The following is a 26,264-nucleotide window of genomic DNA, read 5'->3' as shown; positions in this document are numbered from 1 at the left end:
CATGCCAAGTCCACTCCCTCAGACATCTTCCCTGACATGCCCTCTGTCCATCAAGTATCTCACACACAGGTTGGGATCATCTCAGGTATTCTCTGGTGTGTGTGCCTGTCTTCTAGCAGTAAAGTGAGAACTCAAGTAAGAGGGGTGGAAGCCAAGCCCACCCCGTGCATGCCACTGCCCGGTCAGAGCTGACGATGCAGCGGGGTGCTGGACATGACATATGAAGTTCCACTTTAGAATCAGTGTTGGATGCAGACACACAATCTTCACACACACCAGCAGCAGCAGGGTGTGAGTGTCTTCGGGGGGGGGACATCCTGGGTGGACTTCTGTGCCACTATTTCCAGAAGAGCATGCTGGGAAGCCACCAGGCCTCAGTGGCCCCGTCCCACTCACCTCGGGGCTCACACGTGTCACCCACGCCGTATCACTCACACACGCGAGTCACCCTGGTGGTGTGCAGGGGCTTTCCTGCCACAGAGCCTGGCACCCGGGGGAAGTGGGGTTAGATGTGGGAGACCCCAGACAAGGCCCAGGCAGCAGACAGCTCCTTGTCTCCATCTAACTGGTCCAAGGCCTAGTTTGTCCCCAAGGATCCAGCTTCCTATCTGGATGACCCTCTTGTCTCTTACTTAATTCAATTATTTGCTTGTCTTTATTTTCTGCCCCTCTTGGATTTTTAAACTTTTTAGGCTGGATGTAAATGTTGGTTTTTCAATCTTTCTTTCGTAACATAATTGAGTAAGACTTTGCACTTTATTTTACTCAAGTCATTTTCTGCTGCCACGTAAGTTTCGTTATGTAGCCCTTTATTTCTGGCCAGCACCACTGGGGCAAGGAAGTGCAGCAGCATCAAGAGGTTGGGGGGCCTGCACAACACCTGAGAGTTTTGGGCTTCCAGCTTTACTTCCAGAGAAGCACAAGACCATCTGCAGCAAAAAGGCTCTACTCTACCTTTGTTTTGAAAAGAAAGTAAATAAAGCTTAAAAATGTTTTTCAATTAAAAATAAAAAAAAGAACTAGCACCCAATAAAGATGTACAAATATCATATCTCAATAAAATTTAAAAAAAAGGTCTAAAGGAAAACTGAGAATGTTTCAATTATTCAGTCTCGAACCAGACTCTGTCACTTGGAAATCTGTGTGCTGACCTCAGTGAACTTGTGCCTCTCCCTCACAGTGACGGGCTCCCTTCCTCCTCCACAAACCCCCATTCTTATCCTTTGGTATTAGCATCTTATGGGGGCACACAGGGCACCACCCACTGCATATGGGCCCCAGTCCTGGAGAGCCTGGCAACATGGCTACTCCTTCCCTGCCCTCTTTCAGGAGCATCAAGATACAGAGAGAATCACAGGTAACACCTGCTAGGTAAGCAAAGGGAACAGGCCTGCGTCTGGGCTCCTGAGAGCTGGTGTGGCATCTGTAACATGAGGGGTTGGCCAATATCACCCAGGACCAGCTGTGAGCAGAGTCCTCTGCCTGGAAGGAAGAAAGGCAAGGGCAGAGGACCCAAGCCTGCTCTGTGGCACCCAAGACTCAGAGGACACTCTGGTGCACTAGATGACATGGGCCTCCACTCCTGGGTGACAAGACGCCCTTGAGTATGCAGTCACCTGTCAGGAAACAGGATCCTTTCTGGAACGTCAGACCAAGCAGCTATCCACAGGAACTGAGTCAAAACGAAGGTACCTGCAGACATTTTAAAGAAAGAGATACATGGACTAAGAGAACATGAAGAGTCTGAAAGGAGTGTTAGAGAAGTCGATCCCCAATGGCTGGGGACTTGTACAGTGCTGGGGTGAGGCCCTACATGTCTTCAGGAAAAGGCCATTCCCATGCCACGTAAATCAAGCCGGAGATGAGGAGCAGAAAAGTGCCAATTGTCTTTATGAAACTAGAGTTTCTAAGCCCAAGACAAAGACAGCACTAAGGAAGGCACACCTGACTCCCTCGTGTCGGCAGAGAAGAGCCCGACACTGCTGCCAGAGAGCTGCACAGACACCAAGGGGTCCATGAGAGAGGGAGGCGGCCTTCCCTCCCTGTGATCTACACATGCACTTCTGCATTAGGAAGCTCCCCCCAGGGCAGGTGTCTGCAGCATGAAGCCCTGGTGAAAAACACCTATAAGAACTATAGGCTTTAAAGTTCAATAGGAAATCATCATTTTAAAATGAAATATAAATAATCAAACCTTACTCAGGAAGAGGAAAATATGACCACAAGAGAAGAAATCTAAAAAGTTGAAATTATTTAAGAGCAACGTCCCAAATAAATTTTCTTTTTTGGTACCAGGGATTGAACCCAGGGGCACTTAACCACATCCTCAGTTCTTTTTGTTTTTTGAGACAGGTCTCACTAAGTTGCTTAGGGCTTTGCTAAATTGCTGAGGCTGGCCCCAAACTTTTGATCCTCCTGCCCCAGCCTCCCAAGCTGCCGGGATGACAGGCCTGCACCACCATGCCTGGCATTCCAAAAAACTTTCCATGAACAAAGCATTTGCCACATTATGAGACGCCTCCAGAGCACAGACGAGAGAGGAGGCTTCTTGCTCAGCAGCAGTGCAGCTGCCTGGATGCCGGCGAGTGCCTTGTGGCAGGAGGGCGGCAGACTATGCACCACCACGCTGTCACAGTTTCCTTGAGAAGGCCAAGAGCAGGGTACAGAGAGGACCAGTCAACATCTCAAGGTGTTCTGCCCAGGCCAACAGAAGAGCCTCTGTGAATAAGAGCCTGGACAATGAAAGATTATTTTAAAGGAAAACCTTTAAAAGAATAAATAAAAAAACCTTAGCCACATTTTCCTACAATGCAGAGAAAACTCATTTGAGAGTTTAAAAAAAAAAAAAAGTGTGGGGGGGCATTGTATGGTGGCTTAGGAACAGGGTGATCACAGATGGACCGTGTACATCCATGTGCAGGTAAAGAGACACACATACTCATACACTGCTGTGGTGACTGACTTTGCCACAACTGAAAGTGCACATATCCTGTCCCATAAATTGTACTTCAATGAATTTATCCCAGAGATACGTAATGACACATGTGCAAGAATATGTTCATTGAAGTGTTGCTAACAGATATGGTCTATTTATACAGTGAATTATTATGAAACCTCTTAAAATAACAAGGCATCTCTGAATAAATGGGTATGAGATGATAACGATGTTTATAACATTCTAATAAACTATGAAAACAGAAGTGTTTACACAGACAGTTCCTAGAGGGATTTTAAGAAGCTATTAATGATGACTGATGTGATTGCCTCTGGGGAAAGGGACTGGGGGCCAGCAAAGGGAGAGGAACTTACTTTTTCATTGTATAGTCTCCTTTTGTTTTTAGTTTTTATTTTTATTTTTTACCATGAGCATGTATTACCTATTCAAAAAAATAAATTCAGAGTTAAAACAAAATAAACAAAAGAGACTGCCGACTGCCGAGGCCCTCACAGACTGGGCTGCCTGCTGAGGGGTATGGGCAGCCTTAACACCTTTGCCTGGAGGCTGAACCCAGCCTTTCCTTCCCTCCTCTGCCATCCCACCCACGCCTGAGTTCAAGGTCCCTCCCTGATCTGGCTATCTGCAGAGGATATGACAGGTAATCTGGAAAACCCATAAGAATCAACTCTGAAACCTCCTGGACCCAATAAACTCTTATGGAAATTGTAGTTGCAATTTGAACGCACCTCTCAATCACACCCCCCAATTACCTGTACATAAATATAATGCCATCCTCTACAATGGTGATTCCACTTCTGAAATCTAACTCAGATCTGCCCAGGTGCCCCAGGATAAACTGTTCAAAAGTGTGTGCACAGAAGCATTGCTTGCACAATAGGAAAGGGGACAGGTGAGAGTGAGCTCGAGCTCAATTAGAACAGCAGAGATCACCACATGGAAAAATGAAAATAAAGATGGGTATAAGTTTTTCTGTACTGTAAAAATCAACCAGAAATGGAGGGGAGAACAATCTGCAACACAGATAATAGTTAATATTTAGAAGGTAAAAGGTTTTTAGCATTAAGAAAAAGGTAACCAGGGGCTGGAGTTGTGACTCAGCGGCAGAGCGCTTGCCTAGCACAGGCAAGGCCCTGGGTTCGATCCTCAGCACCACATAAAAATAAATAAGTAAGGGGCTGGGGCTGTGGCTCAGTGGTAGGGCGCTCACCTAGCACGCATGAAGCACTAGGTTCGATCCCCCACACCACATAAAAACAAACAAATAAAATAAAGGTATTGTATCCAACTACAACTAAAAAAATAAATATTTTTTTAAAAAGAAAAAGGTAACCAGCCCAATGTGAAAATAAACTAATACATAGTTCATAAAATCAGTGATGCTAAAAGCCAATATTTAACATCAGAAATCAGAGAAACATAAATATTACAAGGAACATCTTTTTGACCTGCCAAATGGGCAAATTTTAAAAGATAAAAACTGATGCTGAGAGAGTAGGGAGCAGCTGGCCAGTGCAGGAGCAAACTGCATTCTGGATGCCAATTTGGCCTCTGTTTAAAGACATTAAAACTGTCTCTTCCTTTTGAACCAGCAAGTCTCTGTCTAAAGACAAAGATAAGACAAGTCAATAAAATAATAATACGAAAAGAATCTAAAAAAGTCAGCTGCAAATTATAGTTAAATCCTTTGATGTACAACTAGTTATAAGAGGCAAGGCTCTGGGTGCAGAATGGCATGTGGGGCAGTGGGAGGGACAGGCCAGCAGCAGACAGGCTTGCTTTGCTAGAGCGCAGCAGCTGCCTGGCTGCAGTCCTAACACCTGGGGCCAGAGTCAGGGCGGACAGCACTGGCAGGCATCCTCCTGCAGGGCTACCTGAGCCCAGGTGGGCCGCATGCAAAAGGGGCAGTGACCCTCCTGGCCGAGGGGCCCAACCCTACCCCTGACTCTCCCTGTCCTCCACTGACAGCCCAGAGGCAACCAGCAGTGGAGTCTGACATGGCGTCAGTGCCTGCCAGGGCCCCGTACTCACCTCACCCTCGCTGGGGCAGACCAGATGCCAGGTGACCTCTTCCTGGGACAGCGAGTCTGGCCAATCAAAAGCATAACTGCTCTACCCACTCGGCCCCCACTTCCCCAGGACAGCTTCTCCATGGCAACAGCCACGCCTACCACTGAAGAAAACAGAAGATATGTGTTTGCAGGTGGCTGAGGGGAAGAAAGTCTCCAGGTTTGTCTAATATCATTGAAGGAAATGTTAAGGCTAAGGAAGGAGTCTGCCCGACAATGGTCTAGAAAGGCACCCAAGTAATCAGAGATGTGCTGGACTATGTTTGACCCCAACAGGGCACTGTACCCAAACCCTGCCCACAGGTCCCCGAAGGCATCTGTTGCCTTTTTCATCCTAGTATTTTTATAGAAACTGTTAAATAAACATTTTTTTGCATTTAGATGCAAAAACACTTAATAAATTCCATCAAGCAAAGTCTGAGAAATAACTCATGAAAGGCTATTCCACAATAGGAGGATGATTTCCTACAAGGGTACACAGCTATTCATAATGGGTTGGGGGGCCCACGCGCAGCCAGTACAAGTTACAAAGTAACTTGTCGATAACTTTGTCAGTTCTTCCTCATATACTCTCAGCCAATGGTCAACTTAAGGAAGTGCAAGCAAGTGCAGCATCAAACACTAAGTTACTCTCCGAGGTGGTCATGATGGGGAGCAATGCCCCACCACAGCCACTATCAACATCTTCTCAGAGAAGTCCTAGGAAAGGGGCGGATGTGGAAAAAGCATTATTCTGAACTGAAAACCCATACCAGAAGGACAGCAAGGTAGGAAAATCTACATTAATAGTAGAAAAAAAATTCTCATAAATATATAACAAAGCATTTGGAACTCCAGACAAAACCTTAAGAACTAAAACAAACACCCTTAAGAACTTACAGAAGGACACCAAGTGGGTCCTAAGTGGACAAGATGTATATAAACTGCAAAAACAAACAGCGGCAAAAAAGGTGACTCTCCTTCTGGTAAGAGGTCTTGACAGACATGTGACCCAGCTCTCCTGGAAGAGTATACACAGAAATATCAACATGACTCTATGTAAGAAGGTCTGTGGGGTGGGAGTCTGTTGGAAAGGTGACCCGAACACATGGAAGCCAAGTTCTCTCCAACACCAAGGTGTGGTGTGAGGACCAGCGGACCATGGGACCCAACAGGGTCTTAAATCAGGAGAAGGACTGATTACTCACCAGGACCTGACAGGGTCTAGAGCTACTCTACTCGTGCAGATGCAGTGTAGAGCAGAGGAGCGTCTTAAATCAGGAGAAGGACTACCTACTTAAACAGAAGCTGGGATCTCTCTTAGGCCTAAATGGTAAAGGGTAGCCTACAACAGCAGAGACCACAGTAGACCATGCCTGCTTGACCCCCCTCCCAAGTGTACACTTCCAAGGGAGATCGGCCTCTGACACTGGCAGAGATCAATAAAACAAGAGCTGTGTCGGACCTCCCCAGAGAAACGCTGCATTTCAACTGCACACTCTGGAAGCTCAAGTCACTCAGGTAGGGACAAGCACACCCTATTCTAACTACATCAAGTCACTGCACCCAAACTCAGCATTCCTCCTGGGAGGAATGTTAATTTCATTAACAAGGAACAAGCAGAAGTCTCTACCCTGATGTTACCTAATTGTTAAGTCATGTTTCAAGAAAACTTACAGCTTTACTTCCCGATTCTAACACAAACTCAAGCACCTGCAAAATATTCAATGTAGAAATTGCAAGCCACACCCACTGGTCTGCTATGTTGTATTATTAACCTTATAAACCTAGACATGTTGTTCTTACTGCATATATAGCACATTATTTGCATACAGAAAATGATGGCAATGTCCACATAAAGGGATCTAGTGCTCTTCGGAGGGCAAAACAGAGAGAACGCCTAGGTGTGAAAGGTGTGACAGACGACACACTCTCACACAGAGCTACAGTCACAGAGCCACTGACACAGGAGACAATGGCCATATAAGCTTACATAAGGCTAGTCACAAAATGGGGAAATCTATTAGACAAATAGGTGACTAGTAAAAGAAACCTTTCCCCCTATCTTTTTAGAATGCTATTTTAAGTTCACAACCAGGAAGAAAACATTCAATCTACAATGTGGAAGTTAATTCAATTCCCACTTCCTTTTCCTTCGTGCTGGGTCTCCTCGCTCTCCTCTATGGGGTCCCCATGTCAAGGCCTCTCTCAGAGCTGACGCCCCCAGGCATGCCCAGGCATCCTGCAGTGCTGTCTGCATGCACCTTCCTGTGGCATGCTCTGGCCCTGAGCTCCATGCCAAAGCCCTCATTTCATCTTCACCACTGACGAAGGCTGAGCTCCAGCCACAGGGAAAACTCACCTCCTTCACTTCCTGGCTTGAAGGTGGACTCTTAGACACCTCTCACTTTCACATCTCCCTTTTGCTTTCTCCAGAGTAGGAATCCTAATGTTAGTCAAGTACTGGCCAAGGTCAGGGGATGGCCCACAGGAACTGGCCTGACTCTGGGCCAGAGGACCAAGGGATGGGGAGGAGAGGGGCCAAATGCTGTGAGCCAGTAATAAAGCTGCCTTTTCCACAGCTGGGCAGATAAAGGCACTGATGGGCATCTGGCTGCTCTTCAGCCTCTGAAGAGCCTGTTCCTAAATACAGCCTTCTGTATGCAGAGGGAATTTCATTCATGAGTTGGGACATCTGGAACCACAGGACAGTGGCCATATCTGCTAGGTAACAGTGGTGCCACTGGCGTCTGTGTGATGGAAATTTTATAACAATTCTATTTCCTAAGATTCAGTAAAAAAGCATGGATCCAACAACTAACATAACACATAATAAGGATGAAATTCATCACAAGTGGGGTAGATCTTTGCCTTCACTCAGAGAAACCATGGGCCGGTGAACAACTGAACAGGGACACATGCAGGACACTGGGATGTGTCTGGGACAATGTGTGAGGAAAGAGAGAAAGCTTGCAGCCCTCTTTTGACCCATAGCCCCCAGGGGTGGGAGAACCCACCACGCTCCTGCCCCATCTCCACTTACTTACTTCTGGCCCCTCACCATGGTGCCCCTAGACCCAGCCCCTGACTGGTTCTACCTACCTCACATACAGGGGCCTGGGATTGAGGACTTTGACATCAGGAACCGAGGAGGCTACTCTTCTCTCCCAGGGGCAGCATGGTGTGCAGTCTCTCCTTTCTTCTTGTCTGATCCCTTCTCCTGCCCCTTTCAGCAGACCGATATTCTCCACTTCAACATGCACAGGGAGTAAGACACTGTCCCAGCCCCCCGCCTGCCTCACCTCCCTGACAGATTCATCAGCGTCCCTTCATCCAAATTCCGAATCTGAAAAGTGCATGCTGCCATCTGCTTTCTTCTAAGGCAGTGGTTTTCCAACTCAGGTGCACTGAAGAGTCACCAAGTGCTTATGTGAAAAATGCCCCTTTCCATGCAGGACAACTCCAGAGGCCATTTCCTCAGGAAAGAGGTGCTCGGCAGGTGCTCCAAGAACTGTACCTGAGAACCACTGCTCCAGGCTCAATTGTCTGGTATGGTTCAATTAACTCTGAACAAGGCACACAGGGGACAAGAGGGCTTAGGAGTAAGGATTTTATGGGGGAATGCGAGCAAGGAGATGATGAGCACCACCCTACTACATGGGCCATGACCTCCACCCTCTGGCCTGATGGGTGGCACCTGTCAGGTGATTTCTTAGCATCCTGGGCTCACCTCCACCTGAATAAGCTCAGCACTTACCACACTCCGCAAAAACTCCTCACTGTTGTCCACTCTTGAGGGATTTCCCCAAAAGTTCAGAAAGAGAGGAAATAGTAGAGTTCAGTTTTGTGATCAGCACAAAAACAGCTCAAGGCTACTTTAAATAAAAGCTACTTTAAATAAACAAACTGTCTCCCAGACCATTATGACTTATCTGACCGCTATTTTTAATCAGTAATTGGCTGATGTCATTTTTTAAAAGATGGGAGGCATGAAAATGCCACAAAGCATGGCTCATCTGACACTCTGCAGTGGAGAGTGACTCTTTCAGACCTAATCTGAGTGCAGACTGGGGAGGGAAGGGAACAGGCAAAGAGCGTCTGGTCCTCTCGTAGTGCCACCAAGGGTGTCACCAGGCCAGATGGCTGCACGGCGCCTAGGGCCGGTGCTGCTGCACGCATTCACACCCTCAGGTGGACTTCGCACTCACCCAGCAGCCTCCCCGTTATGCTTCCCTTTCCTGTACAGGTCTAGCTCTGCCCACAGGGAGACAATTTGCTGGTTACACACGCTTCTGAGTATTTAGGTCCCTGCTAGTGTCACCTCCTGCCATGAATTACTAACCAGATTTATCATCTGGGAGCAGGAGCATCTGATTTCAGTTCCCATGACAGGCTAGTTTCTGAGTTTCTTGAATGTGGTCTACAAATGTGAGTCCACAGGTGGGGGAAGGCTTCTCACTGTCTAGAGGTTTCAGCACAGGCTGGACACCTAGAGAACCCACTCAGGTCAGGAGCACAGCAAGCCATGCAGGGCCACTCTGGCCTGCTGGCCTTCCCCCAAGAGTGTCCCCACCACCAGCAGAGCCGGCTACTGGGTAAGCACATTTCTTTACAACAGGAAATAATGGACACTTAGGCCAGGGATTGCCTCACTCACTTCTGGAGTATCAAATCTTGCTAATGGGCTGAACAGATCAATGACGACTGGCTATTTTGCTCACTTCCCCATGTTAAAACAGTCATTGGTCTGGTCTGAATCCTGAAAACCATGAACAAAGAGAGTGACCTCTCGGAAGTCTCCCTCCTCAGTGCCTTTCTCCTCTTCCAGTGTGGTAACTCCAAGCCACCATCTGACACCTGCTCCAAGGTGATCTCCCCCACCCACCGTGTCCACCCCACCCTTCTGCACTTTGCAACCAATCTTTGCGAATGCACATGTGCTGTTGTGTCCCGTTATCCCACAGCTGGAAAACCTCCTGGCTCCCCTGCACACCAGGTCATGCCTGAATGACTGCCGCTGGCTTCAAGGCCTTTAACAACGTAGCCCAACTTACCTTGCCTCACCTCAGCCGGGCGCCACTGGGCTCTTCTCTTGCTCTAGGTGTCCTGGAGTTTGGCTCCTGTCTCTGCATCCCTCAGGAACATCTCACCCTCTGCTTAGACTACTCTCCCCATGACACACACAACTCATGGTCCTTTAGGAGGCAGTTTTTAAAGTGCCCAACCACCTCAGGGAGGACTTACAAGGTCTTTCCCAGATTAAACTAGCTCCCCCTGACAAATGTGCCCCAAAAGACTTGAATCACACAGTCATATTTTCCATGAGACTACAAGCTCTATGAAGACACCTCCCTTCACACTTAAAGCCATGTTCCCAGTGCCCGGCACAAAGTGTACTTGATCAATACTGGCAGATAAATCAAAGCTCTCACACTTCTTAAATCAGCCCACGAGAGAAAGAGGAGGCCTAAAGGAGTGGCTGAATGCTAGGAAAAGAGGTAGGACACCAAGAGGGACGGCATGAGATCACGGAGGAGAACTTCTGGCCAGTGCACACACAGCCAGAAGAGTGCATGTGTTCTCAGAGGGTCTGAAGGTGCTCTTGAGGCTGTGTGAACATTATGCACAGCAGGGAAATGTCAAGGTGTGGGAGCACAGGGCTCCCTCCAGAGGCAAGTGTGGCAGTGTGAGCAGTAAGGACGACTCACCTGGACTCAGCCACCTAGCGCTTGGACCTAGTCCCTCTTTCTTGCCAGCTGTCTCCAAGAAGGTGAAAGATCAAGAAGGCAGAGCTGTGGGAGGAAAAACAAAACATGAAGCACCCAATTTACTTTACAGTTACAGGCTCCTCAGTGGTAAACAAGACACAGGTCCACCTGTATCTCCCACAACGGCACAGGTCCAGTGAGACCAGGAGGGCAGCCTCACTGCCCAGGATGACGGTCATGGGCATTACTCCTGAGGTCCATGCTGTATCCTTGCTATGCTCAGGGCCTCCTGACCAGGTTATGTCAAGGGCCTTGAAGTCCGCTCTGGGATGTCTCCAAACCTCTGGGTTCTGGATTAAGAGAGCAATTCAGTCATCCATATAACCACTTATACACGTGGCCCTAAGCATTCCTCTAAAGGCAAAGATACACGCTGCACATAAAAACTGGAGAAAACCAACTGAGAAAGAACTCTTATACAATACCAGGTATAGTGTTTAGCTCTCACATTTACACTAGTTTTCACAATTCTATTAATTTTCTAGGCAAACTATTAGAAACTAACTTAATGCCATTTACAAATAGAAAATTGGCTTGTGTTTTACAGAAATCACATGGTATACCAATATAGGTACCCATTAGAAACACGAATTCAAACTCCAGTTCTGTCACTTAATAGTCAGTGGAGTAGGACCAGAATTTTAATTTTGCTGTAAATTTAAGTATGAAGGAACTACCTATTTTAGAACTTTAATGCTATCATCACCAATACGATTAGACATTTGTATCACTACTTAATTATGTGTAATGCTTTAGGGCTCATCAACACGCTCCCAGTGGACTCATAATACATAGTTAAAACCCCAGGGCACTTAAGAGCATCTATTCAACCAACTGGAGGCCCTGGGGGAGGGAGCTTCACATCACATTTCTGGTTTCTGTTCCAGGGTCAGGCGAGTACATTTTGGTAAGATCAAATAGTTTACTTATTAGAAACTACTTGCCATTTACTGATGCTCCATAAGTGTCAGCCATTATTAATATTAGCCATTAATAAATGGATACATTAACCACAACTGGAAAGGAAGAATCCTGTGTGTCACTTTTCCTACTTCCTGGAGGGCAGAAGGGGAAAGGAGACAGGGACTTAAAAGCTAGAGTGGAGACAAGCCTGGAGCCTCAGACATGCTCAGCTACTGCAGACTGCCAGAAGCTCTGAGCAAGCTCCACACTCTCCTAGCCATGGGCGTGGCCAGCCTCTCTTGCCAGGCCCTTGCCCAGATCACCACCCCCACCCCCACCCCCACTTCCCCTTGCCTTGCCTCTCAGGACCACCTACAGCTGTTCCAGCTGTGGAATTTGAGTAAAATCCCTTCTGCTCCCACAGCCTCCAAATTACCCAGACCCCCAAATCATATGATCAGCCCACCCCCTCCATCCCCCCTCCCCCCAGTATATCAACCCCCTGAATTCTGGACCCATGTCTGCAGAGAGCGAGGCTAAGTGTTGAGCCCCACCCTGTGGCAACACGGCAGCATGTGTGGCACCCAGCCAGTTTGGCGGCCGGGGCTCGTTGGGCCATTGTCACCTGACGACACCTGCACAGATGGCACAGACTGAAAGAACATGACTGTGGCCCGCCCACAGTCCTGCTGTCATTCTACAGGACACCTGCACAGAAGTCCTGGGCTGCCACCTTTCGGCCAACTCGCAAAGTACCAAGGCCAGTGGGGATCCGCGGGCCCACCACTCAGAAGACAGCCCCTCCCTTGGGCCCGCCCCTGCAGCAAATCCTTGCCAATGAGGATGGAGCTTGCGCAGTAAATTTGAGACGCCCCCCTATGGCCAGCAAAGATGGCTCCAGGGTGGGTGGGCTCTGCCGTCCCTGTCACTCAGAAGACAGCCCCTCCCTTGGGCCTGCCCTCTGCAGCCAGCCCCTACCAATGAAGATGGCACCTGCGCAGAAATCATCAGGTGCCCCCCAGTGGCTAGCAAACATGGCTCCAGGGTAGGCGTGGCTCTACCGTCCTTGTCACTTGAAAGATGGCTCCTCCCTTAGAACTTTCCCCTGCAGTCAGTCCGCCCAAGAAGATGGCGCCTGCGCAGAAAGTATCAGGCGCCCCCCAGTGGTAGCAAAGACGGCTCCAAGGTAGGCGGGGCTCTTCTGTCCCTATCAGAAAACAGCCCCTCCCTTGGGCCCGCCCTCCTGCAGCCAGCCCCGCCAATGAAGCTGGCACCTGCGCAGTAAGCGTCAACCGCCCTCTTGTGGCTAGCAAAGATGCCTTCAGGACGGGCGGGGCTCGGCTGTCCCTGTCACTCAGAAAACAGCCCCTCCCTTGGACCCGCCTCCTGCAGCCAGCCGCTGTCCATGAAAATGGCGCCGTCATACAAAAGTCAGGCATCCCCCCCTCTGGCTCGCAAAGATGGCGCCAGGGTGGGTGGGCTCTTCGGGCTCATTAGTAACTCAGAAAACAGATCCTCCCTCAGGCATACCCCCTGTAGCCAGCACTGCTATCAAATCGGCATCCATGTAGAAAACAAAAGGCCGCCCCCAATGACCAGCAAAGATGGCGCCAGGGTGGACTGATGCCCTCTGAGTCACTCAGAAGACAGCCCCTCCCTTGGGCCCACCCTCTGCAGCCAGTCTACAGTCGGTGACGATGGAGCCCGAACAGGAAACATCGGGCGCTCCCCTGTGGCCAGCGAAGACTTCGCCAGGGTGGGCGGGGCCTCGCTGCCCCTCTCAGTAACCCAGAAGACGGTCCCCCTCTTGTGCCCATCCCCTGTAGCCAACTCAGCTGTCAATGAAGATGGTACCCGCATAGCAAATGTCACACGCCCCCAGGTGGCCAGAAAAGATGGTGCCTGAGTGGGCGGGATCTGAGCATTGTCAGTCACTCAGGAGACAGCCCTCCCTCCGATTACACTCGGCAGCCAGCCCAGCTGTCACTCAGGATGGCGCCTGCCGCAGCAAGCGTCGAGCGCCCTTCTGTGGCCAACACAGTCTACACCATGGGTGGGAGAGTCACTCAGGACAAGGCACCCCTCCAGCCCGTCCACAAGGCACCAACGTACAACACATTTTTTGCTGCTTCCCGCTTTCAACACCTTCCAGAGTTGGAGCCTGAGACATTCCGGGGTAAAAAAAAAAAGTTCCCAGACAATAACAGAATGAAACTCTAGTGCGCACCACCCAAGGAGAAGCCGCGGGAATACTGCAACTTGCCGCTCTGCCCCTTAGACCAGAAGTACCGCGGCAGCTACGGCAAATTAGGCGCACAGCATCTGGCTCCACCTGAAGTCGCAGGTTGGGCCAAAGAACCAACCAGAAAAGACAGCAGTCAGGGTGGCACCTCCACTGCCAGCACCCCACAGCCTCCAGGCATTGCCGAGGACACGACCCGCACTCCCAGCCCGACACAGCAATCAGCCAAGACTGCACCTGCGCAGCAAATCCCTGCCCCTTAAAGATGGCGCCGGACAGGCGGGGCCAGACAAGACTGCCACAACCCCAAGAGGCAGCAGCGGCGTAAGCCCTGGCTCCGCCCCAATCTCAGACAACCAATCAGAATGACGCTTGCGCGGCAAGCACGTAGATCCCGTCTAAGAGAACCCGCCGCCACCAGAGGGCGCCCGGAGAGCGAGCAGAGCCCAAAATACCTCCCACATAAGACTGGCCCCACCCCCAGTGGCTTGTGGCCCCTCCCATGGCCACTGCGGCAAAATAAGCTCCTCCCCCAGCAGGCAGCCCAGTACTGAGCGCGGGCTGCAGACCCGTCACTGCCGCGATGGGGTGGTCCCGCGGCGTCTGTCCCCAGGGCTTGGGCGCCTCAGGATGGACCCTGGCGTCCCCCTGTCTGGACTCGGCTCCTCAGGGCGTTAGGCTCTCCGGCACCTTCCCACATGCAGCTCGACTGGCCGATGTGGCAACTACGCTTTGCGTGGCAGAGCCCGGAGACCCCCGGAGCCCCGAGACCCCAGCCAAGAGGGACGGCAGCCCCGCGGCAATCTGGCCACCCCCTCCCGCGACTCCCACAGGTGCGGAGCACAGTCTTGCTGCAAGCCCTGTGCAGCCCGCAGCATGATCGCGCCAGCACCTTTCTGCCCGCCCCTCCTGAGGGTCCACAGGACAGCTGCCACGAGCCCGCAGGGCGCGACCTGGACACCGTCCTTCCTCCGTGGTCAAAATCCGGGAGGGCGCGCTCCTGCCGGCGGGCAGCGACTCACCTGCCCACCGCGCAGCGAAGCACGGCACCCGGCTCAGCCCGTCTAGCGCGTCCACACAGCACCTGGCGCCCGGCGGCGCCACCAGCCGAGGGTGGACATCTCTGGCTCCCCCGATCCTCGTCCTCCAGCAGCTGCCCAGCGTCTGCAGCCAGCGCTGCCCGATGCCTCCTTGTCAGGCTTCTCTGCAGAGGCGGGGCTTCCGCCAGCCAATCCGCGGCAATGCCGCCCTCGCCACGCCTCCGCGCCTTGCGGATCAGGCAGCAGTTGCCGTGGCAACAGCTTGGCGCGAAGGCTGGCGTTGACGTCAACCGAGCGGGCGCGGGAGCTAGGGGCCGAAGCAGGGTCTGGAAATGGGGGGCGGGGTGGGGAAGGTGCACCCCCAAAGAAATGGGTGAACCGGAGAAATGCCCAAAAATTATGCTCCAAAGCAAAACCTATGGGGGGAATAAAAGATAAACTTACACATTTGACTAAACGACAAGGAAAATGAAAATCCGGGAAAACACACATAGAGGTCTAAAGATGAACCACAACGTGGACGATGAGGCTACTCTGCCGCGGACGCACGAAAAATGCTGGGCTAATCCTACTAATTAATGAGGAGCTCTTGCAAACCAACAAGGACCAAACCAGGCAGAAAACGGGCAAGAGGGACGCGACTAGCCACTCGCAGGGAAATGCGCGAGGACTGCCCGCTCGCACTGCCGCGGAGCCCGAGGACCAGGACACCGACACGGGCCGTGGCCCGAGCCCACGCGGACCGGTGAGTGTGTCCTCGAGCGTGGAGAACACGCGCAGGTGGCAAGGCTGGTGGAAATTCACCGCCCCTCCACCAAAGGGCGCGTGGCGGGTGAGCGGGAAGCGTTCTGCATTTCCTGGGCAGAAACCCGTACAGCCGATGAGCTGCCGAAAAGCTATTCCACTCTCAAGGAACTAAGGCGAAGGAAATACCCAGAGATGTACATACAGGGATTACATACAGGGATGGTCACCAAAAATGTGCACTGCAGAGAACGGAACTGTGTTCTTGTAAATCCACACTGCAATTTTATATGGCCAATAAAAATGTGGAATGATTTTAATTTTAAAGAAAAAAACCCTCTAAGACCCAGTTTATTATTAAAAGCAGTTTACCTAAAAGCACACAGAATACACCCAACTTAAAGCGCGTATTTATAGGTAAGGAGGAGTTACAGTAGTTGCTTGCTGTGCTGAGAGGCTGCGGTCTTGGAGGGGGCATGCATTCTGAGACTCCCCAGCCCTTCAGCAGTGCAACATAAACATAAAATATGAATGAAAACACTGTGCTCACTGTGTAGACCTACCTTCAAAACAAGCTCCTAGCAGCAGGACTAGAGGTAAATGCGTGCTCCTACTCTGAGGTCAAATATTTTCAAATTTGGCCACTCCTTAGGCTCAACGGGGAAGCTGTTAAACAATGCGGACACCCGGGATCCCACTGCGAAAAGGGCTTTGGAGCTCATGGGGGAATCCCAATATCTGGGGAGATTTAGAGGTGGTTTTAACATACTTCTAAGGAACTCATTCTCCATCTCCACAATCCAGCTTTTCTGGATCCTGGATCATTTGTTTCCATGATACCATATGCTCTCAAGAGATTCCACAGCTACCACTCCATTCCACGCCCCTCCACAGAGTAGTCCATTGTCACAACGGAAGGACCGTACTGCATATTCTCTAACACGTATGCTAGGTAGGCATCCATTCCTTCCACATGCCTGAAATTGCCTGACAATTTCACCTATAACAAACAATAGTGAACAAAATCCCACATTGTTTTTTCTTATTTTTGGTGACACTACAAAGTTCTGGTTTTTCTTCTACACCAACAACCTCTTATACATCACAGCTGGGCTTCTCCTTTGCTCAACCTCTAAATGCTACATGGTCTTGCCCAGGACTGAGTCACTACTCTCCATTAATAGCTTCTTGCTAGGAAGCAGCCTTACATTTTCAACTAAATAGGTTTAAATGCCACCTGCATGCCAAAGGTTCCCAAATTTCAATTCTCTACATAGAACTCTCCACAAAAGTAGAGTCTCATGTAACCAACTATCCACTTGGATGTCTAACATGCAACCAAAAGCACTGGAAACAATTATTAATTTTCCCTTTCCCCATTTGTACCAACATCACCAGCTGCTGTAGCCAAGAAATCTCATTTAGGTTTTTTTTTTCCTTTATTCCTTACCACCACCAACATTCAATTTGTCAGCAAATCATACTGACTCTATACCCAGGGCACATCCCGAATTTGTCCCACTTTCCCTTTCCACGGTAATCCAACTGCCACTATTTTCCGGAGACAACCTTCATCTACTCCAAACTCCTGCCTCTGCCCTTCTCCACACTGCATCTAGGTCATATTTACAGGCAAACAGAATGTCGGGTTCCACCTTCAATTACTTCCTCCCCCACTCCCACCCCCACACTCATTAGGAGGGCCATGGTTACCTGGTGTCTTGGAAGAGTGTATGAACATTAACAATTTTTTCTTTCAGGTTTCTAGTTATATGTCTTATTTAAGAAAATTTTCTCCATACTGAAGTCATGCAGATAGTCTAATAACTGTCAGTTTTAGGTTTTTGAATTTACTTTTGTATATGTCCTATGGCAGGGATGTAATTTCCCCTGACATATGTTTTCATGTACAAGTGAGCCTGTTCCTGAACTCTGTCCCACTGGTCCACCTGACCCCCCCACATTGATTACTAAAACTTCAAAATTCTGTGACAACTTCAAGGCAACTGCCCTACTTTGTTTCTCGAAAGTGTCTGTTCTTAGCCCCAGAGCTTTCAAATGATATTCAGAATCAGTTTGATAAAATATCCTGAGATATTGATTAGTATTTTATTAAATCCAGAGTGATTCAGAGAAAACTGCAAATGTTATGCTATGAAGACCTTTCATCTCTGACCGTGCTCTAAGTCAATATACATGTGTATTCTACAGACATAAATAATACAATGTACTATTTTTTCCTATAAGATCCTTATTTGACTTTAGGGGGTATTTTTCCTATGAATTATGCTGCTGGTGATTTCTAATTTGTTATTTTTAAAATAATTTCAGACTTCCGTAAATGTTGCAAAGCAATACAAAGATTCTTCACACAGTTTCCCTTGATAATGTCCTACATTACCTTGGTACAGGATATCGTCAAAACAGTATTAGGGGCTGGGTTATAGCTCAGTTGTAGGGTGCCGCCTTGCACCTGCGAGGCACTGGGTTCAATCCTTAGCACCACATAAAAATAAAACAAATGTATTGCGTCCATCTACTATAAAAATATTTTTTTTAAAAAAAACAGTCCTAGCACAATGCTAATGAACTATGGGCTTCATGTGGACTTCACCCAGGTCTCGGTGAATCCCTTCCTTCTGTTCTGGAACCCCCAAGACCCCACATTACACAGTGGTCACTCTCCTCAGGCAGGCTACAGCTTCTCAGCACTCTCGTTTTCCATGATGTGATAGTTGTTCAGAATTTTGAAGAACGTCCCTCAGTTTGTCTGGTATTTTCTCAGACCTGACCTGGGTTATGAGTATTTGAGAAAATTATCTGCTGTGGCTCTATGTCCATCTATGATCCAGCAGACTTGCTCAGCTCCCCTTAGTTCTGTCTGTAGATTTTCCTGGACTTAAAAAAAACAGTGACATCTTCTTTAGAGACTTTTTCAAATTTTTATCTGCACTCATCCTTAATTCACTCCCATGCATGTTGGCTGGGACCTCTGGGTGATAAGGCCCAGGAGGGAACACTCTTGCCTTTACCATCAAGTACAAATGTCCACTGAAGGCCTTTTTGTAAAAGCCTTTTTATTAGGGTTAAGAAAACTCCCTTTAGTTCTGGTTTTAAAAGCTTTTATCGTTAAGCTTAATTTTGACTTTCATGTACCTGGAATTATATTTTACTTTATATCTCCTGACAAAGTGGTGAATTCAGGAAGATTTCCTGACACCGACACATCTTTGGATTCCTAAGCCCTCCTTGGTCATGACTAGGAAGGTCTGATCTAGACGTGTGCAGCTGCTGAGCATCAGGTTCTGTTTACTGGTGGTTTTTCCTTCTGAGTTAGTATTTTTTATCATATTACCCTTGTCTGGGTTCGGTGTCAAGGTTAAAGTATCCTTATAAAATCCCATTGTTTATATTCTCTACATCAGCTTGTAATCTTTTCAACAACTGGAATTATGCTACTTTTTAAATTAGTATTATTAATCTAGTGCTGGTTTCTTCTTGAGTTTTGCTAAAGATTTGACAATCTTGTTCCTTTAAAGTGACTTCTCATTTTGCTGGCCATATTCTTTTTTATTTTCCATTTATTTCCTTCATACTTACTTAGGCTTCTTTTCCTAGTTTCCTGAATTGCACATTTACTTCTTCTTTTTTAATTTTTAACACATGCATTTAAGGCTGTACATATTCTTCCAGGTGCCACTTGGAGAAAAATTCCACATATTTCATTGTGGTTCAGTCCTGTACCTTCTCTCCATTAGTGACATTAAGAAATTCGTTTAGGGGGCTGGGGCTCAGCAGTAGAGTGCTTGCCTAGCATGTGTGAGGCATTGAGTTTGATTCTTAACACCACATATAAATAAATGAATAAAATAAAGATTCATCAATAACATTTTTAGGACTTCAGAAATCATTTAAAAACTATCCTTTGAATATAGATTTCTATATTAATTATATATAGTCAAATAACATTGTTAAAGCATCCTGTATCTTAGGATATGATTAATTTTAATTGTTCAATGTGTTAAAAGATGAGTTATTCTTTGTTAGGCCCTGATTTACATTGATGTTCAGAGGATCGAGCTTGTTATTTATATTTTCAGTATTCTATTTTTTGTCTGCTTTATTTATCCATTCTAAGTAGTTAATATAAAATGTCTAGTATTGCCTATGGCTTTATTCATTGTTCCCTGTAATTCTGTTAGTTTTTGCTTTACATATTTCAGAGCCATGCTTTTAGGTGCACACAGATCCAGATTCCCTCTGTTACATGCCATTAGGGAACTGATCTGTCTACATTTGAATTAGTTATGCATTTCTTTACCATTCCTCCTCCTCCTCTCCTTTCCCACTCACGACTGTGTGGGTCACGTTCTCCCCCATATCGGCCTTCTGCCCCTTTGCAGGCTCTAGGTCATATTTCAATTGCCTATCTTTAAATTCTTAATTTAACACACAAGCATCTTTTAAAATGGAGAATGAATTACTAAAGCACAGATACTGGCACACCTTAGAAATGAATTCAATCTCTCATTCCCACCTTCCTTAATCATGTCTAGAATTTTAGTTGCACCTTTTAAAGACAAAAGGTTCATTTATATAATCAACTAATTATATTTACTGATACTTTGAGAATTTGTTTTGTTCATTCTTGTTTCTTAAATCTCACTTCTTTCTTCCAGGTTCATGTCTCACTCCTCATTGCAGTACACTCTTAAGTAAGGCTTTCAGTGAGGGTGAAAAGGGGTCTGAGTGTATTAAGATGCCTTGGAAAGACATTTTTGAACAAGAGCTGACCCAGCCATGGAATTCAGGGATAACCCTTACTTATTCTGAAGATGGTAGTCCATTGTCGTCCAAAGTTGCTGATGAGGCCTGCTGTCAGGGTCATGGTACTTCCTACCACCACCAGGTTTCCCTCGGTGGCTCTGAGGACAGAGGTTAGGCATGCCTGTTCATGCTGCCTGGGACTTCTGTGGCCAATGGAGAAAGTCCTACTGTGGAAAAGTCTTGGCCAGTATGTCTTTAAAAATACCTTTTCTGCTATTCTGCTTCTATTCCTCACAACCTATTAGAGTATAATAGTCCTTAATCCCATCCTCCATTTTTCTTAATTTCTTTCTGTTTTTCATACTTTACTGTACTGTTTGCTAAATAATTTCTTTTATTAACTGCATCTAATATAGTTTTCCAAGGGTGTAATGACAATGACTATACTTTTTCAGTTCTAAGGTTTCTAAGTGGTGCTTTCTAAATAACCATCTTTCTAAATGGATGAGCATTTTATAGATATTATTCTCAAATCTTAAAAGTCACAATAAAACTTTGAATCATATCTTGTGAGGAGTAACTTCATATCCAAATTGCTGATTTTGTTGTCATGTTTAATAAAACTTTTCCTAAGTTTAAAACAGTGCTGTGCAAGTAGCTTCTAAGTTTTCCTAAGAGGTTTCTCCCTCCCCCCGCACTTTTCTTCCCTCTGCATCTAGCCACTTTTAATTATCTCCACCTCACTGCAAGAAATGTAGTCCAGAGACAAGCCTTATATTGCCAGCTAAAGGCCCTGTGACACGTGATGAATGTGTACTAGCCACTGAAGAGATTAGAGCTTAGACTGGGTCCTCCGGCATGGCCCTGAGGCCACTCAGGTTAGTAATCTCCACTGTGTTTTCAGGTTCCTTTCACCTCGGCTGAGTATGGCCCGAGTCCCTGTTAGACCCAGTGAGCCTGAGACTGCAGTACGAATGAGGTGCTTCTAGACCTCATCTCCCACAGCAGTCAGATTCTTACTACCTCTGTGCATTTCAAGATCAGAAATCCCACAGTTGTACGTCTTCAACTCCACATTCCTTGCATTTTCCTCTTCAATTTCTGATCCACAGATGTCTTAAATCTCCATATCATTGCAAGTTCATATTAAGAGGTTGGTGGGAGTGTGAACTCACAAACTCCTAGCACCACATCAGTGAAAGTATTATTTTCTAAAAGGTCTACAGCAGTTCTCACTTCTCCAAGTGTATGAACAGTTTTCTCAAAGCTGTGTGACCTGTGATATCATGACAGATTAAATGCTGAAGTAGATGAGAATACAGCTGTTTTATATTAAGTCACATGCTGAAGAGATTTGTAAAGATGCAAAACAATGCTATTCTTCTCAGTAATCTTTTGTTATGAATGGTCATTTTTCACTTAAAATTTCTGTTTAACTTGTAATAAATTTACAACTGCTATTTTAACTTAGTAAATATATTTAAAATTGTGAGTTAACTTATCCTTTATTAAGGTAAAATTGAGAATCAGGGATTATCTTGGTGCACATGTGGCATTCTGGCATGTGCATCCCATGCAGTTTTCCACAATGGTGCTGCGGACACTCCCGTGGGTGTGCACAGGTCCCTTTCACCCATACTTGCCATCTTTTGTTTTTTTGGTAACAGCCATTCTAAGAGGTATGAGGTGATAGTTCACTGCAGTTGTAATCTGCATTTCCCTGATAATTATTGATGCTGAACATCTTCTGATATATTTACTGATCATTTTAAGTCATTTGAGAAATGTCTGTTCAGATCCTTTGCCATTTTAAAACTGGGTGGATTTCTTGCTACGGCGCTCACTTCCTGATGTTATCTTGGATACTGACTGCTTGTCAAAGGTATAGTCTGGAAATATTCCCTCCCACCTCAGTTTCTTCACTATTTTGTTTCCTCCATTTTGCATAATATTTTTAGTTTACTGAAATCACATTTATCTATTTTGGGGACAGGTCGTATCAAAAAATTATTGCCCAGACCAATCTCAAGAAGTTCTTTCTTCATGGTTTCTTCCAGTAATTTCATAGTTTCAGGTCATAAGTCTTTTATCCATTTTGAATTCATTTTTTTACATGTGACTTCTATAAAAACAGATCACTGAGACTTCAAGAGGGATTCATTGGATCTGTAAATCATTTTATGCAACATAGACATTTAAACAGTATTAAATTGTCCAATAATGAACATAATAAATTTTTCTTTATTTGTATATTTTTCAATTCTTTTCATTGATGTTTTATAGTTTTCAGTATGCATATCTTTCACATTCTTTGTTAAATTCACTCCTAGGTATTTTCTTAAGGTGTATTGTAAATGGGCTTGTTTCCATTTACAATGGGTTTGTTTTTCAGATAATTCATTGGTACGTATAGAAACACTACTGGGTTTTGTATATTGATTTTGTAATATGCAACTTCGCTGAGTTAGTTTATTAGTTCCAACATTTCTTTTTTTTAAAAACAGATACGCTTTTTTATATCTTTATTTTACTTATTCATTTTTATGTGGCGCCAAGGATCAAACCAAGTGCCTCATACATATTGGGCAAGTGCTCTACCCCTGAGCACACCCCCAGCCCCCAGAAGTTTTCTAATGGTGTCTTTAGGGTTTTCCATAGAAGGACCTCGTCATGCAAGCAGGCCATCCCACTTCTCCCTCTCCCACGGGTGTGCCCCCCCCCTTGCCGAGTTGCTGGCTGAGAGTTCCAGTGCTGCCGAACCAATGGTGGGTGGGCTTCCTTGCCTTATTTTTCATCTTACAGGAAGAGCTTTCTGTTTTCTACCTCTGAGTGTTACAGTAGCTATGGGCTTGTCATATGTAGCCTTTACTATGTCCAGGTGTGTTCCTTCTATGCCTTATCTGTTAAGTTTTTATCATGACAAGATGTTGAATTTTGTCAAATGCCTGTCTCCATTCATTAAGATGAGGTGATCTTCATCCTTCATTCGTCAATGCAGCGTATCATATTTATTGATTTGTGTATATCAAGCCATCCTTGCATCCCAGTGACAAATCCCTCTTGAACATGATGTTGCTAAATCTGGTGTTCTGCTATCGGGTTGAGGATCTCTGCATCTGTCAGGTGTACTTACCTGTTGTTTTCTTGTAGTTTGGCTTTGGTGTCAGCATAACACTGGTCTTATAAAATGCATCTAGAAAGGTTCCCACCTCTTCATGTTTTTTTAAGAGTCTGAGATAGGTTGGCATTAATTCTTCCTTAAATGTTTGGTAGAATTAATCAGTGAAGCCATCAGGTCCCCAGCTTTTATCTGTTGCGAGGGTTTTAACGGAATATCTGGTCTCCTTGTGTATTACTGACCTAGCTAGATTTCCTATTTCTCCAGGGGTAGGCTTGGTAGGCTGCATGTTCCCAGGAATTCATCCATATTTTCTGTTCACAGTCACCTCTCACAAGCCTTTGTATTTCTGTGGTATCTCACCTTTCACTTCTGATTGAGTGTTCTCTATAGTCTATCTAAAGGTTTGTTGATTTTGTCTTTTAAAAGCAAAATTTTAGTTTCTACTGTTCCTTTCTATTGTTTTTATAGTCTCTATTTCATTTATTTCTTCTCTTTATTATTTCCTTCCTTCCTTCCAGTGACTTTGGGTTTGGTTTGTTCATCTTTTTCTAGTTTCCTGAGGTGTACAATCAGGCTATTTAAGGCATTTTTTCCATAATGTAGGCATTTATCACTATATATTTCCCTCTTAGAACTGTACCCCATTTTCCATTTTCATTTGTCTTAAGATTTGTTTGTGTGGGGAGGATACCAGGGAGTGAATCCGGGGCCTCGCGTATGCCAGCAAGCACTGGGCCACCGAGCTGCATCCCAGGCCTGTCTCATGGCATTTTTTTATATTTCCCTTTGAGTTTTTCTTGGATTGGGTGGTTATTCATGAGTATGTTATCTGATTTCAATATATTTGTGAATTTTTCAGTTGTCCTCCTTTTATTGATTCCTAGTTTCATCCCACTGTGGTCAGAACAAACACACGATGTGACTTCAGTCCTCTTAGATTGGTTATGATTTCTACCGAGGCCTACCATATGATCCATGCTGGGGAATGTTCCATGTGTCCCTAAGAAGAATGTGTCTTCTGCTACTACTGGATGGATTGTTCTAGCTATGTGTGTTTGGTCCATTTGTTCTATGGTACTATTCCAAATGCATTAGGACTGTTAAGTATCAGTCGTTTGCCCTTATGGCTGACTGGGACCTAAGGTTTACTGCCCAGAATTGAAAGAACATCATACTACATGTTGCTAGGTTGGGAAAAGGTATAAACCACATAAACAAAAGTTCTCTGGGGTCCTCAATCATTTCCAAGAATGTAATAGGTCTTGAGACCCAAAAGTTTGAGAACCACTGATCTGCAAAAAACCTGTAACAGACCAAACTATTTGCACAGTATGGATGGAAGTCTCTTCTTCACTATGTGACCTCAAAGCTGAGCACAAAGCTTAATACATAAAAACTTTCATTAAATGCTTATTTGGCCAGTCCTTCAACATATATCTGGGTGCCTGCTACATGAGGCTCTACAGTAGGCTATGTTATTAACTTGTTTCAAATGAAACCAAAGTGGTTCCTGCCCTCATTCATTCACTTAATACCTGTGTCTTCGCAGTTTCAGTCTAGCAGGGGAAAGACATTCAGCAGTAAGTTAAGACACAAAACGAAGCTTTAAAGGAAAACCCAGAGTGCCGAAATGAGAAGGCGTATTTGTACAGTAATCAAGGAAAGCCTCTCCGAGAAGAGAAGCTAAGGTGGGAAGAGCAGAGAGAGCACTCCACACAGACCACACAGCAATGTGCAGACTATAAGGAAAAGGCAGGAGACACCAGAATGTCGAGGGTAGTGGGGAGCCTAAGATGAGCTTCACAGCCTGCAAGAGCAGCTGCTGAGGAACCAATCCCTAGTGCAGAGGAAACTAAAGAGAAACAGAAAACATGAAAGAGATAATCCCAAACGACGAGGAGGAGCCATGTGAGACGCTGTAGTCAGTCTGACACGTCCACCCAAGGCGATTCAGCTGCTCTGCGGAGAGCCGGAGAGCCGGGGCCTGGCGACAGCAAGCCAGGTGCAGAGACAGACAAGCCAGGAAGCAGCTGCCCAGCACAGGCTGGTGCGGCTCTGGACCAGCCTGGGAGCACTGGTGTGGGGAGGGGTGAAAACACAGGACAAACTCTGGAGAAGAACAGACAGACCTCACTGATGGTCTCTGTATTCGTGGCAGAGAAAAGGTATCAAGAGCGGTCCGTGAGCACGTGATACCCAGGGCAGGGAAAGAGCACACCATCGACAGCTCTAGGTCACATCTGAGATGCTTATACTAAATGGAGACGTTCAGCTGGCTAGAGCTCTGGAAATCCTCTGCACATAGCTGGTTGGCTGCATGAAGAGGCAACAAACACTAATTTACAAAATAAATAAGCTACTCTTTCCAGCATTTAGGACTCCTGTGTATGCATTCAGTGCTGGATTAATAGATATATCCATATAAAATTTGCATGTAGTTTCCTTAGTAACACAAATTTCACCAATTTTCCTTAAAGGAAAACTTACTCTTTTGTCCCTCTCCAGGAGTTTAGGACAATACAAAACATAAAATTCACATAAAGGCAACCAAATCTTTCACAAAAGATGATCCTAAATACAAATACAAATTTGAACAGAACAGTTCCTGATGGCAACTGATCACATACAAGATTGAAGACAGACAAATGACTACCCTGTCACAAAGCGGATGTTAT

At 46.3% G+C, this 26,264-nt stretch overlaps 1 protein-coding gene across 7 annotated transcripts in view; it reads right to left on the bottom strand.

Moving 5' to 3' along the window:
- Peg3 (paternally expressed 3) overlaps nucleotides 1–15,068 on the bottom strand; it is a 28,958-nt gene extending 13,890 nt beyond the window's left edge. Inside the window, exons 1-4 of one of the 7 annotated variants that reach the window (XM_071605117.1) lie at nucleotides 5,905–9,891; nucleotides 4,988–5,129; nucleotides 3,310–3,377; nucleotides 1,617–1,692 (exon numbers count right to left, since the gene is read on the bottom strand). The gene's annotated coding sequence lies outside the window, so the exon portion shown is untranslated. Of the gene's footprint in view, nucleotides 1–1,616; nucleotides 3,378–4,987; nucleotides 5,130–5,904; nucleotides 9,892–10,712; nucleotides 10,797–14,939 lie in introns of those variants that run through there. The other 6 variants (XM_071605116.1, XM_071605118.1, XM_071605120.1 and 3 more) reach the window with 6 other exon arrangements.
- Nucleotides 15,069–26,264: the final 11,196 nt, after the last annotated feature.

The sequence above is a fragment of the Marmota flaviventris genome, chromosome 18 (assembly GCF_047511675.1).
Source record: "Marmota flaviventris isolate mMarFla1 chromosome 18, mMarFla1.hap1, whole genome shotgun sequence".
Taxonomy (NCBI): Eukaryota; Metazoa; Chordata; class Mammalia; order Rodentia; family Sciuridae; genus Marmota; species Marmota flaviventris.
This window is presented reverse-complemented; position numbering and strand designations above follow the sequence as displayed.